Source organism: Protopterus annectens, chromosome 13.part0, assembly GCF_019279795.1.
Source record: "Protopterus annectens isolate FY-2018-M chromosome 13.part0, PAN1.0, whole genome shotgun sequence".
NCBI classification, from domain to species: domain Eukaryota; kingdom Metazoa; phylum Chordata; order Ceratodontiformes; family Protopteridae; genus Protopterus; species Protopterus annectens.
In genome coordinates this window covers 921,356,110-921,372,216 of record NC_056747.1, presented here as the reverse complement: position 1 = coordinate 921,372,216, position 16,107 = coordinate 921,356,110, and the positions used below count along the sequence as shown (strand labels likewise).

At 40.0% G+C, this 16,107-nt stretch overlaps 1 protein-coding gene across 1 annotated transcript in view; it reads right to left on the bottom strand.

The window, feature by feature from the left end:
* Positions 1-16,107, bottom strand: part of CNTNAP1 (contactin associated protein 1) — a 941,217-nt gene that overhangs the window by 121,647 nt on the left and 803,463 nt on the right. The window lies entirely within an intron of this gene.

Genomic DNA, 16,107 nt, shown 5'->3' with positions numbered 1-16,107 from the left:
GATAAATGAGGTTTGGTAACAAACCAATTTGTCCATGGACATCTTCAGGTGTGGTGAGATAAATATAGTAGGAATTAAGAGGATGAGAGGGATGAAAGGGTTAAATGGGAATGAGGGATGATTGGGAGGAAATGAGGTAAGGGTAGGGAGGGCTTAAGGGGTTTACTGAAGTGTAACTGGATGAGGAATCACATTTTGGCGTGAACTTGCTACTGCAAGTTAACATGCATGTGATGACCTGTAGGTATTCTGGTATAGGCAGGCCTTGGACTATACTTAGTTGTTGGGGATTGGAATCGGATGAGCTTCTTGCCTGTAGCAGTGCAGCTGCTCATGGTCAGAGGATCTTTACTTTATTGCTTTATTAGTTTATTGAAAATAATTAGAGCTGCTGCCTGGGTTTGGCATACAGAGGTCTTAGGGCACATATGTACATGTTTGGCCAGGCTCGGGTCTCTCCCACCTCTTTTTTTTCTTGGCTATACACTCTTCCTTCAGCCTCTTAGGATCACATGATGGTAATCTGTCTTTTAATGTGCATTACAGTAACACTGGTTGCGGGTCTGTTGTTGATGTTGCATTTTCTGCAGAAATGCTGTGGTATCCCTTCTAGAACTGGGCTTCCTTTAGTGTGAGTGGTTGGGTTGCATACCATAGTGGAGCTTTGTGGGATGGTGAGGTGTTGTGGTGGGGTTGTCATTGATTGGTTTACTTTTACTGCCTCATGGCCTGATGAATGCATAGGGTTGCAGGTGCTGCTGTAGTCTCCCCTTTTGGATTTGTGGGTGGTCAGCCATTGGGGTAAGATCTGGAGGAGAGGTGTTGAGTGGTCAGGGTAGGGATTTGGCTGTGGTAGTGGCTGATTTAAAAAAAAACTGGCAGGCAGGTTGACAGCAGTTTGTGGTGGTATGGTGATTAGGCTGTGTTGGTGGGGGAGGTCTGGCAGCAAGGAAGTATTGCTAGGTAGCTAAGATTAGAGCATGAGGGGTCTTTTGCGTAGTGGATGCTGTTATTGGTAATTATAGTGGTGGTTCATCTCCCATCATTCTGGCACTTGGAAGCTGTATAGTGAAGCCACAAACACCTTTCATGGGCTGCGAGCTTGCTCAGATAATGGCTGTGTTCTGCTCATGCATGGTGGAGCTCCAGCAGGCCAATCTAATAAGGCACCTGCTACTTTATTAACTTTCTTCTTAGTTGTAAGGTCAATATTTGAAATTCTCCTTAGTATAGGCCACCACCCCAGTTTTATTGAGGACTTTGCCCTTATTTCGTGCAGTGACATTTGACTGGAAGGGTTAAGATTGGGAGTGGCACTTCAATTTCCAAGGGGATGGGTTGCTAAGAAAATGTCTACACGGTACTTCAACAAACAGCATAATGGTATTATCAGGGGCTGCAGAGGATTCCTTCAGGTGAGTTTTCAGTTTGTTTTTAGTCAGGGCTGCCAGTTTTCTGGAACAGGCTCCAGGGGACGGGACAAGAGTAGGTTCATAGGGGAAAAGCATAGCCTAGGAGTAACAGCTGTTCCTTACAGATGCATAGGGTTTGACTGAGCTTTATACTCATGGTGACAGTCCCTTACAGCTGTACAGAGTATATTTTTCATGTGTGTGTGTGCATGTAGAAAATCCGCGAGGGCTGACAAATATATTTGCTTTCAATGTTTTCTGTGATGACTCATAGAAATATAATTCTCGATGGAGAGGGAAAAAAAAAGGCAGAAGTTTTGGATCCAGATATTAACTTTATTCTACACTATAAGTAGATCTGTTGAAGAGTCTGAAGTGGCAATTATTTTTCTGCATTCGGGCATATTACCAGGAAATAACTCACAAAAGTACTTTAACTGCTTTATTTATTTATTTTTATGAGGAGAAAAACAAAGGGAATTTACCCCTTTTCTCCACTGTAGTGCAATATTGGCATTGGTATATTAGTTAGGGGGTGTGGGGTGACAGTCATTTGAATTTCACACTTCATATGAGGACAATCATTTGGCTGATGTGTAGAAACTGTACTGCACTGTTTGAGATGGTCCCCTTTTGATACAGGATCTTGGTGCTAAAATTTACAAGCTGCCTGTATGTTTGTCACCCGTTTAAGAAAACATTTAGTAAACAGGCTTGTTGTGTTGTTGTGTTGTTACATGAGTGTACTTTGCTTATTAATTGAAATTGCTGGTCTTACTATGGAAGAGCCAATCAGATTTAAGTCACTGAGATGATTTGTGTACTTAGAAATATAAGAGCAGTTGGTGGTGCAGATGTAATAGAGTCAGAGTCATAGATTAGTACTAGGCTAACTGCCTTTGCAGGCCATTTTAAGCCTAGGCAATTACCCCATGGGAAAATCAAACACTGTACCTTGTGTCTGTAAGGTAAATACCTTGACAATTATGCCAACATCCCACCCACAGAGTTGTTAGGAGTTGTTAGGATAAGCAGTTGCTTCAGTTGTTAGAGTTGTTAGGATAAGCAGGACATCTCTTAAGAGGTTGACAGGATGGGTAGCCATATGGATCACTGGTTTATGCAGGTATATTCTATGTACACACCGGAGTTATTTTCAGTTAGTATTTACTAGAAACATAGTTTATAGAGGCTGGAAAATTTAAAAGTGTTGAAACTCTGCTGCCTAACTGTACCCAATATAGTATGCTTTGAAATAAGAACTACGTATTTTTGCCAGTTGTTCAGGGCCACAGAATTGGACTATTGAAATTACAAGACTTTTCAAGAGAACCACAACCACAGTTTCTCCAAATGACTGGGTTATACCTTTTTTTTTCCTCAGCTTAAAGGCTTACTGCTGCACAGTTGCAATTATTCTTGCCCCTTTGGTATTGCATTAAAGTGTTTTGAATATGGAGTCGTAGTGGGGACATCCTGTCATGTACTTCGTCTTCGCTCCTGGTTGCGTTAATGCATAAGCACTGAGATATTTACAATTTGTCCCTATTATGGGATTTGTAACCCCTTCTCCAATACTACAGTGTCAGTGTCTCAACAGGTATGGTATTTGCCTTTGAGTCTGGAAAGTCAGAAGGCAGTGGGTTTTCTTCTCACACCAGGTACAGAGTTGCAGGGAAAGTACACAGAGGTGTCTCCTTATTTTGGTTTGTTACTCAGAATCTTCAGGATGCTGGGAAACTGGTAGGGAGGGAAGTCACTACGTAAGGTTATACAGTTGGCTAGGATTTAATACCAGTCAGGAGAGGCAAGCTAATGCAGTTTCGGTTAATCTTCAAACTTGCTAAATTTATAACAACAATACTAGAATCAAGGTCATTTGGGTTAAGCGTGAGGAAAATGGGGAGCCTTAACACTCTACAAAGTATTTATTGATGTGTGGAGTTAAGCAGTGGGAGATGGTAGGATAAGACATGTCACTGATATTTTGTGAGGCCATTACTATGTGCACGCATTTCAGCAAACCCCTTTTGGATATTCAGTAATGGTATGGGGGGTTGTGGTAGGTAAGCTTCCTCTTTGACAGATACCATGGCAGGCACTGTAATCTTCTGTATTGGCAGTTGTATAGATGGGTTTCAGCTTTACCCTGACAGTTTATCCTCTCATCTTCAAGAGTTAGGAATGTTGCTTATAATGTGGAAGGAGGGGTATAACGGGGAACATTTGGTAATGACTCATTAACAAATGGAAGCTCATAGTATGGTTAAAATGGGACAAATGTATTTGCAGTATATGCCTGTTAATATAATAATAGGATTCAATTCTATTTGTCATTGTTTTCAGTAAAATATTTAATTTGGAATGTGTGACAGACTTGTCAAGGTGGAAGTTAAGGAATATGAACTTTTTTGACCCCATATGAGGGACATTTCTTGAAAGGAGGTTAACTCGAGAGGTATGGTATTTTATGAGGGTATTTACTCTTTGATAAGCATCTTAGTTTGGTTGCTGGTTCATGTCGATAGAGATGATTGTGGAATGAAGCAACACATGGGAGTAGCTGTCAAGGTCATACTCTCTAAAGGTGAATATGTACTTTTGTGTAAGAGTGGTTGTCTGTGACTATCCTGATAGTACTCGTTTACTGTAATGTTGTTAGGGTTCATATGAAAATAACTTGATTTTGTATGGCAATCACACAGTTAAATAGAAGCTCAATTTCAGTTCTGTGTTCTACCAGGGTCATTTAAAAGCATAGGTTCAATTACTGCTGCTTGTTTTATAAAACCATTTGGTAGTATGTTCCTTTGCTGGCTGCGTAAGTATTTGTTGGGGGAAACATCAGTACCAGGTTATTGAGGATATGGGATGAGGGGTAGAGTAGTAGCCGTGTAGTTGATGAACAAGGTAAGTCCTGACAGTAGCTGATGTTGTCATTAAGAAGTTTTGGCATATGGGGGTACAGAGAATTTACAGTTTTATTTCTTTTTCAGATGGGGCAGTATGAGTTGACATTCAGTTGGCGGCCTAAGGTTGCAGTGGATGCCCCGGTTGCTAGAGTGGTGTGCAATGAGGTCACAGATGAGGGAGCACAGAGTGAGTGAAAGTCAGTGGCTTGAAAGGTAATGGATTCTGCTGGGATGGATGCCTCAGTTGCTTGAGTGGGGCACAATGGTAGTAATTGATCTTACTTTATTTGGTGCTCATTAAGGCACATCGGAGTTAGTGCAGGTTGGGGTAGTGTAGGGGTAAGTGAGAAGGAGGAGGTATGTTAGGGGTGGGGTAAAGCAGGGTTGGGGATTGTTTAAGAGAAGTTTTAGGGCTCCTGCAGATGGGGTGGAGTTACAACACTCATATGATCATGGGAAATTGTTTATAGGGGTTATTTCAGGTGTTTGACATGAAGTGGGAGTTCCAAAAGGTGGTATCTTCTGGGAGATGAATCTGTCCTTCAAGTGGGTTCTGCTACTGTCACATACTAGGTTACGGCTTGATAGAGAGTCTCACTTGTACCATTTGACTTGAGGTTTGGGCCGATAGGAGTTGTTTTGGTACACGTATAGCTTAAGTGTATGTAGGATATGTGAGGAACTGGGTGCTTCGTTGTCTACACTGAAATTAGAAAAAGCCTAAGCAAGGCATCATTTTGGGATTCCTTGCAGATGTAGGTTATGTTTTAATTTCTTACTGCATGCATATGTAACAAAGGGAAGGAAAGCTTTGAATGAATAGCCAAGAACAAGCAGCGGTTTAAGCACATTAAGCTGTTGGGCTCTTGAGGTTGCATGTCGCCAAGTTACTTGAGTACTTTTTGTGAGGTTTAGTGCATTGGTGCATTATTTTAGCACTGTGATGCCCTTTGGAGCATTTTGGTGGGATAGCCTTTTGGCCGATGGATAGGGAGGTTGATGGAGATTTCCATTTGTTGACAAATGAGGCATGCAATATTCAGTTGGGGGGTATAATTTGGGGAGTTGGGTATGTGGCTTGTTGGATGGAAGGAAGGATGATTGAGAGGATGCTGAGTATTTAGAGTTTCATGTTAGCTGGCATAGGATGTTCAGCTGGAGTTGTTGGGGATTAGGGCTCATTTGCATTTGTTTAATACGGAAGTGGTATGGCTTGTCATCTTTGTGCTGCTAAAATGCCATGATAGTCATTTAAATGTCTTGGTACTTATAATGGATAGTTGCTTTGATGGTAGGATTGCTATAAATTGAATTTTGAAAAGAGATCTCATTTGATTATCATATTCATTGGGTGGTAAAATGGGGCTGCAATTTGGCAAGATGGTAAGCAAATTGCCTCTGTGTGGTTTCAAGTGGCAATGGGTTTAATGTTCTGGTTGTCCAGTTGGCTGGTAATGACCTGGGAATCATTGAAAAGCTTCTATTTGTAGTTACATAAATGAGTATTTAGCTAGTACCCAGTGGTTATGCCAGGTTATGAGGTTATGACTTCTTACTTTAGCATGCAAGAGAGATCAGCGGTTTACTTTCAGCCATTTAGGTAGCTGGCTACTTTAGCTATTTATGTTTGTAGCTGGCTACTTTAGCTATTTATGTGATAGGGCTCTGGGAGGTGATGCCATGGATCCAGTTTGGTTAGTGAGGATGGCGTACACTGAATGATGTTTGGTTTAATGCCTTTTAATGGTGATTAGGTTGTTGAAAGTTTGGTCGGGGGGGGACAACCTGGTCAGGCTGGTGGGCAGGGGAGAGGGGCAGGCTTGCCCTCTTCTGTTCCCCCTGGTGTTGGATGTTCAGTTCAATGAATTGGGAAAGGAAATTGAATGGCTGGACGCTGCTTGATAAGTAAAATAAGCGAGTGGAGGAAAACTGTTTATTGGATTGGATGTGTAATTCAATAAATGGTAAATGAAGTGAGTGGTGGTACACTACTTCATAAGTAAGCAAGTGGCGGTATGGACACTGCTTACTGGATCAGGATGAGAGAGGTCATGCTGTCTTGGTAACATTACATGGATGTTATTCTCAACTATACTATGTGTCACTTGTAATTAATAAATATTGGGTAACAAAATTATGTTTTTGGAAGTTTAGTAAAGGTTGTCAAACATCATTTGGTGTGATGTGTTTATTGAAGGGAACTGGGGCAATATACTTATCTAAATAATGCTGTGTCCTGCAGTTCTGTAGTAACTGAAATTTTTCAATGCTTCTATGCTTTGGAGAAAAGCATCTGAGGAGTATAATTCGGCTAGAGAACACCTGTTTGATCAAATGCACTACTACTATATGAATTATGTGTTTACAGAGAATTTATAATGAAACAGTAAGTTTCATAAAGTCTAAACTCAGAATATTTTAAGTGAAACATGTAAAACTCACAAAAATGGTAACTCATAAATCACCATGGAAAGCACCACAGAAAACCTATAACAAAGTGTTTTCTCATGGGGGCAAGAGGGTTTGGTCTTTGCCCCTCCATATATTGAAACACAAAAGCTTTGCTCCCATGCACATAGTCTCTAAATATTCTACTTTTGAGGTATAACAAACTCAAAGAAAAAGAAGTAATAAAAACATATTTTCTCTTTAATCTGAGTCACCTGGTTATGATAAAATTATAAAAATTATTCTCGACAACATAAAAAGTAAAAAGTTTATTCTGCTAGCTCGCCTGTTGCTGCTTTCCAGGAAGAATAAAAAACAAAGATACACAGCTCTATAAATGCAGAAAGTTTAACCTTAATAGTAAAACATTCCAGCTGTATCCTAAATTAAGCATAAAATGGATCACATACTTTTAACATTTTAACATTTTTTCATGGTGTCTCCAACAAAACCAGTAGCACAAACCTATCCTAAAACAATTATTTCAAAAGGATCCATACAACTCATATGCTTCCATGCAAAATGTCTGAACAGCAAAAAACAAGGTACAGACACTAGTGGTAACATTAATACATTTCTCACGTCTCTTATACTGTTTGCCTTTATGCAATAACGAGAACACTTTAGAGAACAATACCATAAATATTTCAGGCTCAGAAATTTCAGCTACACAGAGAAAAGTTTTGACTTTTCGTTTAAAGTCCATTCTTACAGTGGTGCCACAGTTACAGGCAACAAAAATTATTGTTTTAAATTCAGTCATAAATTATAACGTTGTACCATTTGATGGAAGCAGTTCTATGTACCACGATGATAGCAATGTTTTTCAGATGAGCAGTAATACATTTTTCTTGTGCATTGAAGTTGGTGAAGATGATTTAATTGTTAATACTTATTACCATTTCAATGCTGCATATGTGTTAAAAAGTGATTTTCCATCCTTACAAAAATCATGCAGTGAAAACTTTAGTAAGATGTCTCACTATGAACCTGAATCACTGTTTAGTAAATTTAATAAAACTACAACGTTTTTAACATGAATAAACAACAGTGGATAGCAGATAGAAGAAATAAGTCAGTGGTTATGAATGAAGAAAAATATGCTAATGTGTTTTGAGCATCTGAGAGATGCTTCCACTTATAAATTAGTTGACAGTGAAAATATGAAAGTGCTAAGTAAGAGCTGAATTAAGTGCTCTGTTAAGAAAGAGAGTAATATTAAGGCAGTTTTTGAAAGATGAAATTAATAAAAAGTTGCATTTTTACTACCTTCTAAATGGTTGTGTTTTACTGCTTACAGAAGATGCATAAAATGCAATTCCACCCCGAAAGACCTATAGTCTGTGGTATAGATTAATTCCTGGAAAACGTAGGCACAGTAATCAATGACATTTTAGAAAAACATATTTTACAGGGGGCTTCATATGTTGAAGATATTACATGTAAGCTAGAAAAAAAATCCAGTCTTAACCCAACAAGATGGTATGTCCTCATTTACTTCAGATGCGGATAGGCACTATAGTAACACTGAGCATCAGTTTTAGGTGAAGGCTTTAAGTATGTGCCTGATTAATATTATATCAAGTCAGTATATAATGGATATGGTGGAGGCAAAATATTTTGCTTGGTAAATATATACAATATATTTATATACATGTACAGGATTATGTGGTAGTAGTCAAGTGAAGTTTAAATTGACCTGTGTTTTGTCAAGACGCTTTCATCAACAAAAGGATGATCAACAGTTGGGTGAGATCGCACAATCCATGGGGCTGGGGAATATGCCCTTTCCTCTGGGATTGTGTGATCTCAGAGTTGGAATAAATATGGGGCTACTGGGGGCTTACTTCCCTGCAAAAACACTATTTTTAACTTGCATGGTAAGAGGAATACCCTAAGAGGATGCCAAGAAGTGTGTTGATGATTGTTCAAGGTAATTTCAGAGCAATTTGAAGATTGCCACTATATCTAACTATATATATATATATATATATATATATATATATATATATATATATATACACACAAACACACACACACACATATATATATATATATATATATATATACATGTGTGTATATCTATATATGTGTGCTTGTGTGTGTGTGCTTGTGTGTGTGTGGTATGCAAGAATAGCTGTGCCAGGGCTAGTCACATGTTGGTGTGAACCTTGGCTGTAGAGGACTGTTACTTTTGAAGTGACACCCTGATCCCATAAGCAAAAATGGGAAAAGGGGTTGTGGATGGATATATGCATACATGGATTTATTTAAATATGATGAATGACCCAAATGTTGGTATACATAACGATGATACAAAATCTTCAACACTATACACATCAACATGCTACTATGCATGCGCCTAGCAGTAATCACAGTGCATGCAAAACAAAAAAAGACACACAAAAAAGAGAACACTGTTTTTATAGAGGGGGAAGTCCCCCTGTGCCCCTCACCCCCCCCTGCTAATTAAATATATACTAACTCCAAAATCACACAATTCTCAGGGAGAATATATATTTATAAAATTTAAGAAATGTTTGCTATTTTGGGAGGAACATAGACACTAGGCTATTTTTGGTATTTTGGTCAGTCTTTTATTCATTTAAATCACATTTTGAACACTGCTGTTCACTGTAAAGTTTTCAGTTGAACTTCATCTGAAAATAACTTAAACTGAATCTAGGCTTATTATCTAACTGGTGTGGTGAGCAGGGGATGGGTTAAGGAGTTCCCTAATCTATAAACCTTATCTTATTGTTTACCTGGTGTGGGGAGCGGGGGATGGGTTAAGGAGTTACCTAATCCATTTAAGGACCGAAGGTTCTTATAGGTTCATAGGTGGTTACTAGGCTAGTTGTCCTAGAGCCCTTACAAGCCTAGCCATGTTAATCCCAAGTTGCCTCAATTGTCCTTGGTTAGATGGATGTAATTCGCACAGCAAATCTATGATCAACACTGACTACCCCTGTCCATGAGGGACATGGGTGCCATCCCCAGTGTGAATTTGCAGTCTCCCATCTATTTGTCTATGTTTTGCTTGAGTAGGGTCAGTGAGGAGCTCTGGTTCATGTAAACTGGAAGTTTATTTCAGAATAGAAGCAATCTCTGGGAGATGTATTTGTCTCTCCAGCATGTTCTATTAATGTGACAGGCTAGGTTGAGATCCCAAGAGTGAGTGAGTGACTCTAGTGCCACTTAACTTGCAGATGTGCAGCATTTCCATCAGGGGAGGGTTGGAGACTGCCATGTACGCCAGGCTCAAGTCGCATCTCAGCAGCCTATATAATACAAGGTAAAGTGATAGGGCTTTCAGTCTTGCCACATAAGTCATGGTTTGGAGGCCCTATATTTTCTTGGTGAGAAACCTGTGTGGTGTCTCCAGCTGGTGTATGTGTCTGCTGAGGTACATGCACAACAGAGCATTGTACTCTTATTAATGGCCTGATGAGGGTCAAGTACAGTGGAGTTATAACATCCTTAGACCTGCATACGATGCCTTTACTTTTGAGATGGGTAGCATAAAAGACTTTCCTTACCACTGTGGAAACTTGGCGGTTGAAGTTCAGATTGCTATCAACCTGCATTCCCAGATCTCACACCAATGACTTTGAACTTGGGGGGGGGGGTCAATATTGTAATTGGCAAGGAATTCTGCTTTGCAAAGGGGATAATAATGCACTTTACTTTTAGACCATAGCTTTGGCAACAATCATTTATCTGTGTTATCCCCTCTTGTAATATGCTAACATCATTGGGGGACTCAATGATTGCACCCAATTTGCAATCATCAGCGAACGTGGTAAGCCAAAGGCCATCTACTTTAGCCTGGACTTCCGAGAAATAGAATCCAAACAGTAAAGGGCCCAGCACAGATCTTTGTGGTATGTCACTGGTGACGGGTCTACTTGTAGAGGTAGAGTCACCAACTTTCACAGAATGTGTTCTGTCGGTGAGCCAATTCTCTACCATCTAGTGAAGTAAGGGTTAACCCACAGCTGGGAGAGTTTCTCAATAATACCTGAGTGAGGAATTATGTCAAAAGCCTTAGATAGGTCACGATAGGTGGAATGCAATATCTTACCTTCATTCAGGGCTTTGGTGACTTTCTCAAAGAAGTCTACTACATTTAATAAACATGATCTACCCTTAACAAAGCCAAACTGGTTTGGGTCTAGAGTTTGAAGTTAGCCTAAGTCCTTGTTGATAAGGTCCATGATGATTCTTTCCATGGCCTTGCAGATGAGGCTGGTTAGAGTTTTGGGTCTATAGTTCTAAGGGTTGGTTGATGGCCCCCCTTTGTGCAAGGGGGTAACTGTTGCTGTTCTCCACTCTGCTGGACAAGGCCAGATCTCAGGCTATAGTTAAAGAGAATGGCAAGTGGATCTGCTAGGTCCTGTTTTAGACTACTTAGTAAACAACTTGGGATGTTATCTGGTCCCACTGAAGCCATGTTTTTGGCCTTGGAGAGTGCAGATATGATCTGATCTCTAGAGATACTCGGCAGAGGACTGGTGTCAGGTATGCTTTGGGGTATGGCTGGGGACTGGGGGATGAAGTTTGCACCAAATCTGTCAGCGAGCAGGTTAGCAATTTCATCCAGTATAACATGAGTGATACCATCTACTACCAGTTTAGCACATAGCTGGGAATTCCTTTTTAGAGTTTGGACATAGTTAAAGAATGCCTTATGATTATCCTTAGCTAGGGAGACTATTTTAGCTTCATAATTAGCTTTAGAGGACTTTACAAGATGTTTCATTTAATTGTTCAAGGAGAGGAGAGAGTCAGTTTCCTCTTGTTCTTAGATATCAGTTTCTTCCTCTTGTTATATAATCTATTTATACATGAGGTCCACCAGGGTGGCTTGCTTCTTCAGGAGGATCTGGTTTTGATCCAGTCAGGTACCAGAGTCTATACAGTTGCTTAAGTGTTTTTACAGGGCATTTGTGTACACCCCTGCATAGGAGTCATTGTTGTATGTGATTGTGAGGAGTATAAAACTTTTTATGCCATTGCTTAGTAGGCTGTAGTTTGCTTTTTTTTGTTCTTGTGGGGGTGTTAGGTCTAAAAGTTGCTTCAAACAAGACTGCGTTAAGACCCAACATTACCAGGGAGGGCATTACAGGAGGGGGTGCAGTAACGTCTCCTTGCAGGGGTGCAGACCATCTTTTCCAGAGCATTTGTATCAACAAAGTCCAAGAACCTCTTTGTGAGCATGTTTGTGCTAATGTATGTCACCCAGTTGATGGAAGGATAGTTGAGATCTCCCATGGCCAAGGTGCTGGACTGTATGGCGAGTGACTCCAGTAAGTCTAGGTAGGTGGTGTGCTTTTCTTGGTTCATGGTGGGGGTCCTACAGCAGGCAATGATGTGGCAGGGTATTTTGTCTGTGGTTAATTGGGCATGGTGTAATTTGAGAGAGTCATACTGTTTAACCAGTCTCGAGGTGTACTTGGTTTTAATTAAGATGGATACACTTCCAACTTTGGTTCTTTCATGATCATTTTGTCATTTGAACTTGTGGAAGGCATTGTAGCCTTGCATGGCCAGGGTGCTCTCCATGGCTTTGAACCACAGCTGAGTGACTGCACAGACATCTGCATCTTCCAAGGTAAGAAGTGCTTCCAGGGAGTGCAGTCTCATGCTTAAACTCCTAGCAGCAGAACCTTGAGTTTGTCTTGAGTAGATTTTGTTACACTGGAAATTTTGTTGCTTTTGACATTATCTAAAAAGGGCACTGTTATTGGAAAGGCAAACTCTTTTGCCAGTATCCAAAAGCCTAGAGGAGACAGGTGCGACCCTCTCTGCAAAGCAGTGTGGCCTGTTGACCATGTCTTCCCAGGCTGCAGGCTGACAGATAATGGATCCCCCTGGTCTGACACCAGAAGCTAAGTTAATTGTTGAAGTCAATCATTTTTTGTTTATATTAAGGCATCATCCTAGGTGAAGGTAGAATACTGCTTAGGGATAGGGTCATATCTGCCTGGGACAGAATCTGGGATTTCAGTCATGTCTTCCTTCAAATAATTCAGAGAGGTATGTCTTAATATCGAATGAAAATACAGGAATTAAGATGTTTGAATATACAAAATACTGAACACCCAAATAATCGACCTTAAAAGACCGAGAAAGGAAAACTATTTTGTTTCCCAATCTTCACATTAAAACCCCCATAACACTAGCCTCAAATTTGCCTGAATACTGGCAGTGTTACAGGAAGTTATTTTTAAGGTAAGGTGTAGGGCTAGGGGTGGGGAAAGGGGCAGAGTTAGGGTTAGCACCCATTACTCAAGTGGGCACTTTCTAAGTTTATAAAACAAAAACATATAAAAAAATTTAAATCTGTTCCCAATTTTGGGCCTTTATCACCTCATAATGTTTGGCTTTGTCAAGATGAGTTCTAGCCCAATTTCACTTGAGGTCAGGAAGCTAATCCAGTTTTATGACCATTACAATAGAATCTGACAATGGTTACTGTGGATGTGGTACACTGAAAATTCACAAAGATATTTGACTTGGGTCTATTGACATGGATATTAAGAAACAGTAGGACTCTGGGATATCGCATTGTCTGAATAAATTGACTGCTGTATGGTTGAAGAATAAGATACAGAGTGTTATGGTGAAAGGAATGGTGTTAGAAATAAGGATGGTGACCAGTGGAGTACCACAGGAGATCGTCGTGTGTGTTCATTTCAGACATATCAAAGAATAAACAGCAGGAACTTCTCTTCACTGATGACAAAAAGATAGGTACAATAGTACAAGAGTGAAAGGAGTCAAAAGAAGAACTCAGAAATGATGACCAAGTTGGAAGAACTTCATGCTATACAGATGAGAAGTACTGAACCTGTGCTATAACAGCCTTCGCGTGAGGTATCAGCTGAGCAGTGGAACTAAGGCATTACAAATACCATGGTTCCAAAACCAGGAAAAGGTTCTTTAGTTGTTGACTACACATGGCCTGGGCATTAAGGAGCAATATGAATGGGTGTGGTAGTAAATAAAATACTGGGTATATCTAAAAGTAGAACAGAATCTGCAAGCAAACAGTAATGCTCATACTCTAATGGGCCCTGACCAGGTCATATTTTAGGAACCATCTGCAGTTCTGGAGGTCATATAAGAAGAGGGATATTGGGCTGCTCCAAAGAAAATCCATCAGGAAGCTATGCACAAGGAAGGGAAAAGGATATGACCAAACAGCAAAGAGGCTGGAGCTCTACTCACTATAGAACCGAAGACAAAAGAAGATGTGATATGGGTGCACAAGTTCATATCAGGTAGATGAGTTGAGCACGGTACACAAGCAAAATACTGTAGAAATCATCTACCCTTTGGATTTGTCGAAGTACCCAATCACAAATAGCCTTCTGGACCTTCTTCTATATTTGTGGATCAAGTCCAGGATGAGTAGGGAACAGTAATACAAGAAGAAGAAGATATAGAGAAGCTTTTTGTAAATATTATATTGAATTATACTGAGGTACAGGGGACCAGGATGAGGAGTAGAACTATGTGGCAGCCCTCATCATGCAGCTTACGGATGAAGAACAAATGTAGCTGGATAGGATAATATCAGAATTTGAGACTAAAAGAACAGTATTTAATTTGAAACCAAATAAAACTGTAAGGAAACACGGATTCCCTAGAGCATTCTGTAAATGGATACAAAAGAAAAGAACACATTTTTGATGGATATATACAACAGTATTGTGAAACATGGTGAGTTAAATCCAATAGTCAATGGAGTGAGGACAGTTCTGTTTGATATTAAAAAGGCATTTGATTTGTTAATTGGATTTTCTTTTTGTTTAGTGTATTAAAATAGGGTAATTTTGGAGAGGTGCACATTAAGTGGTTAGACTAGTTATACACAAAGCCTGCTTTTACACTTAGAATAAACAGGGTTTCTATCAGTGCAAGGAAACATGGTGCTGTGGTAGCGTCGTCGCCTCACAGTAAGACGCTGTCCGGTTCGACTCTCAGCTAGAGCATCTTCTGTGTGGAGACATGCGTAAATGGGCATTCCTTCATTGAAGGCTGTGCATCAGGGCTGGCAACTCGGTACGTAAAAATCAACTGCCAATCATTAGCGGACCGGAGTTCCACTGTGGCGACCCCTAACCGGGAAAAGCCGAAAGACACAACAACATGGAGGAGCTAGCTTGTAGAATTAAAGGTTTCTTAGTGGAAAGGACAAGGTGTACAGGTGCTCATCATGACTTTTACTTATTTGTAGAAGACTGTTTGTTGATTCATAGTGATACAGGAGATATAATGGAGGGAACAGTACCTATATTCCAAAACTTTGGGATGCACTCTGGGCTTCAGTGTGACACCCACAAATCAGTTATACTTAGGAATGGAAAACAAATAAGGGACGGATGTCTTTTGAGATTGCAGGAAAATATTTCCAAAATATTGGGCACTCTTAGTTAGTAAACCTTGGATGGAAACATGTAATGAAAATGTGTCCCTTCTACTAGAAAAGTTCAAGACAGATTGAGGAAAAAGATTGCAACCTTTCAGACTATTCCAGTGAAGATCAAGGCTATTAAGGTAATGGTACTGCCACAAATATTGTTTACAGTACGAAATCTGCTGGTTCCTGTGTTTCATCAGAAGCTTTCAGAGTTACATTCTCTGATGAATGATATAACATTGGGAAATAGAGGTAAGAGATTATCTGCAGGAAAAGCACAGATCTCTCTCAGGTATAGAGGGTAAAGGCTTCCAGATTTCCACAGGTATGCATTTGCTTGACAGCTTACTCAACTAGTTCAGCTTTGGATAGGATCGAACCAAACTCTATGTCACATACAACAATCTCAGGGGGGAAGAAAGGGATAATACAGGAATGGCTCCTGACATGGAATAACAGTCTTAAAAAAATAGGAGGGTTGTGCTGCAGCCTTGGGGCTACAGGTGACATATGGGATCACCCAGAAGTATGTTGAACTATTCTAGATAAGATGAAAACTTCATGGGTAGGTCCAGGGATCATTACATGGTCTCACATTTGGGCAGTTAATGGAAAATCTTCTAAAATGTTTGATATACTTTGTATGAAATAATATATACCCAAGAGGATTTGATTCTTATTTAAGCAGCTTAAGCATATAAATACTACATTCAATGCTGAAATGAAAGTGGTACCATGGCAGAGGTGGGCCAGTATAAAGAAGGGAAGAGTGAGCCCAATATATGTGGACTTGGAGTCACTAAAGCAGAAAGCTATTCAGACAAGCTTCCAGGAAGTATGTACAGAGGAGAGAGAAATACAGATAAGTAAGGATGAGTGGGAAGAACTCTGAGACAGGATAAACCAA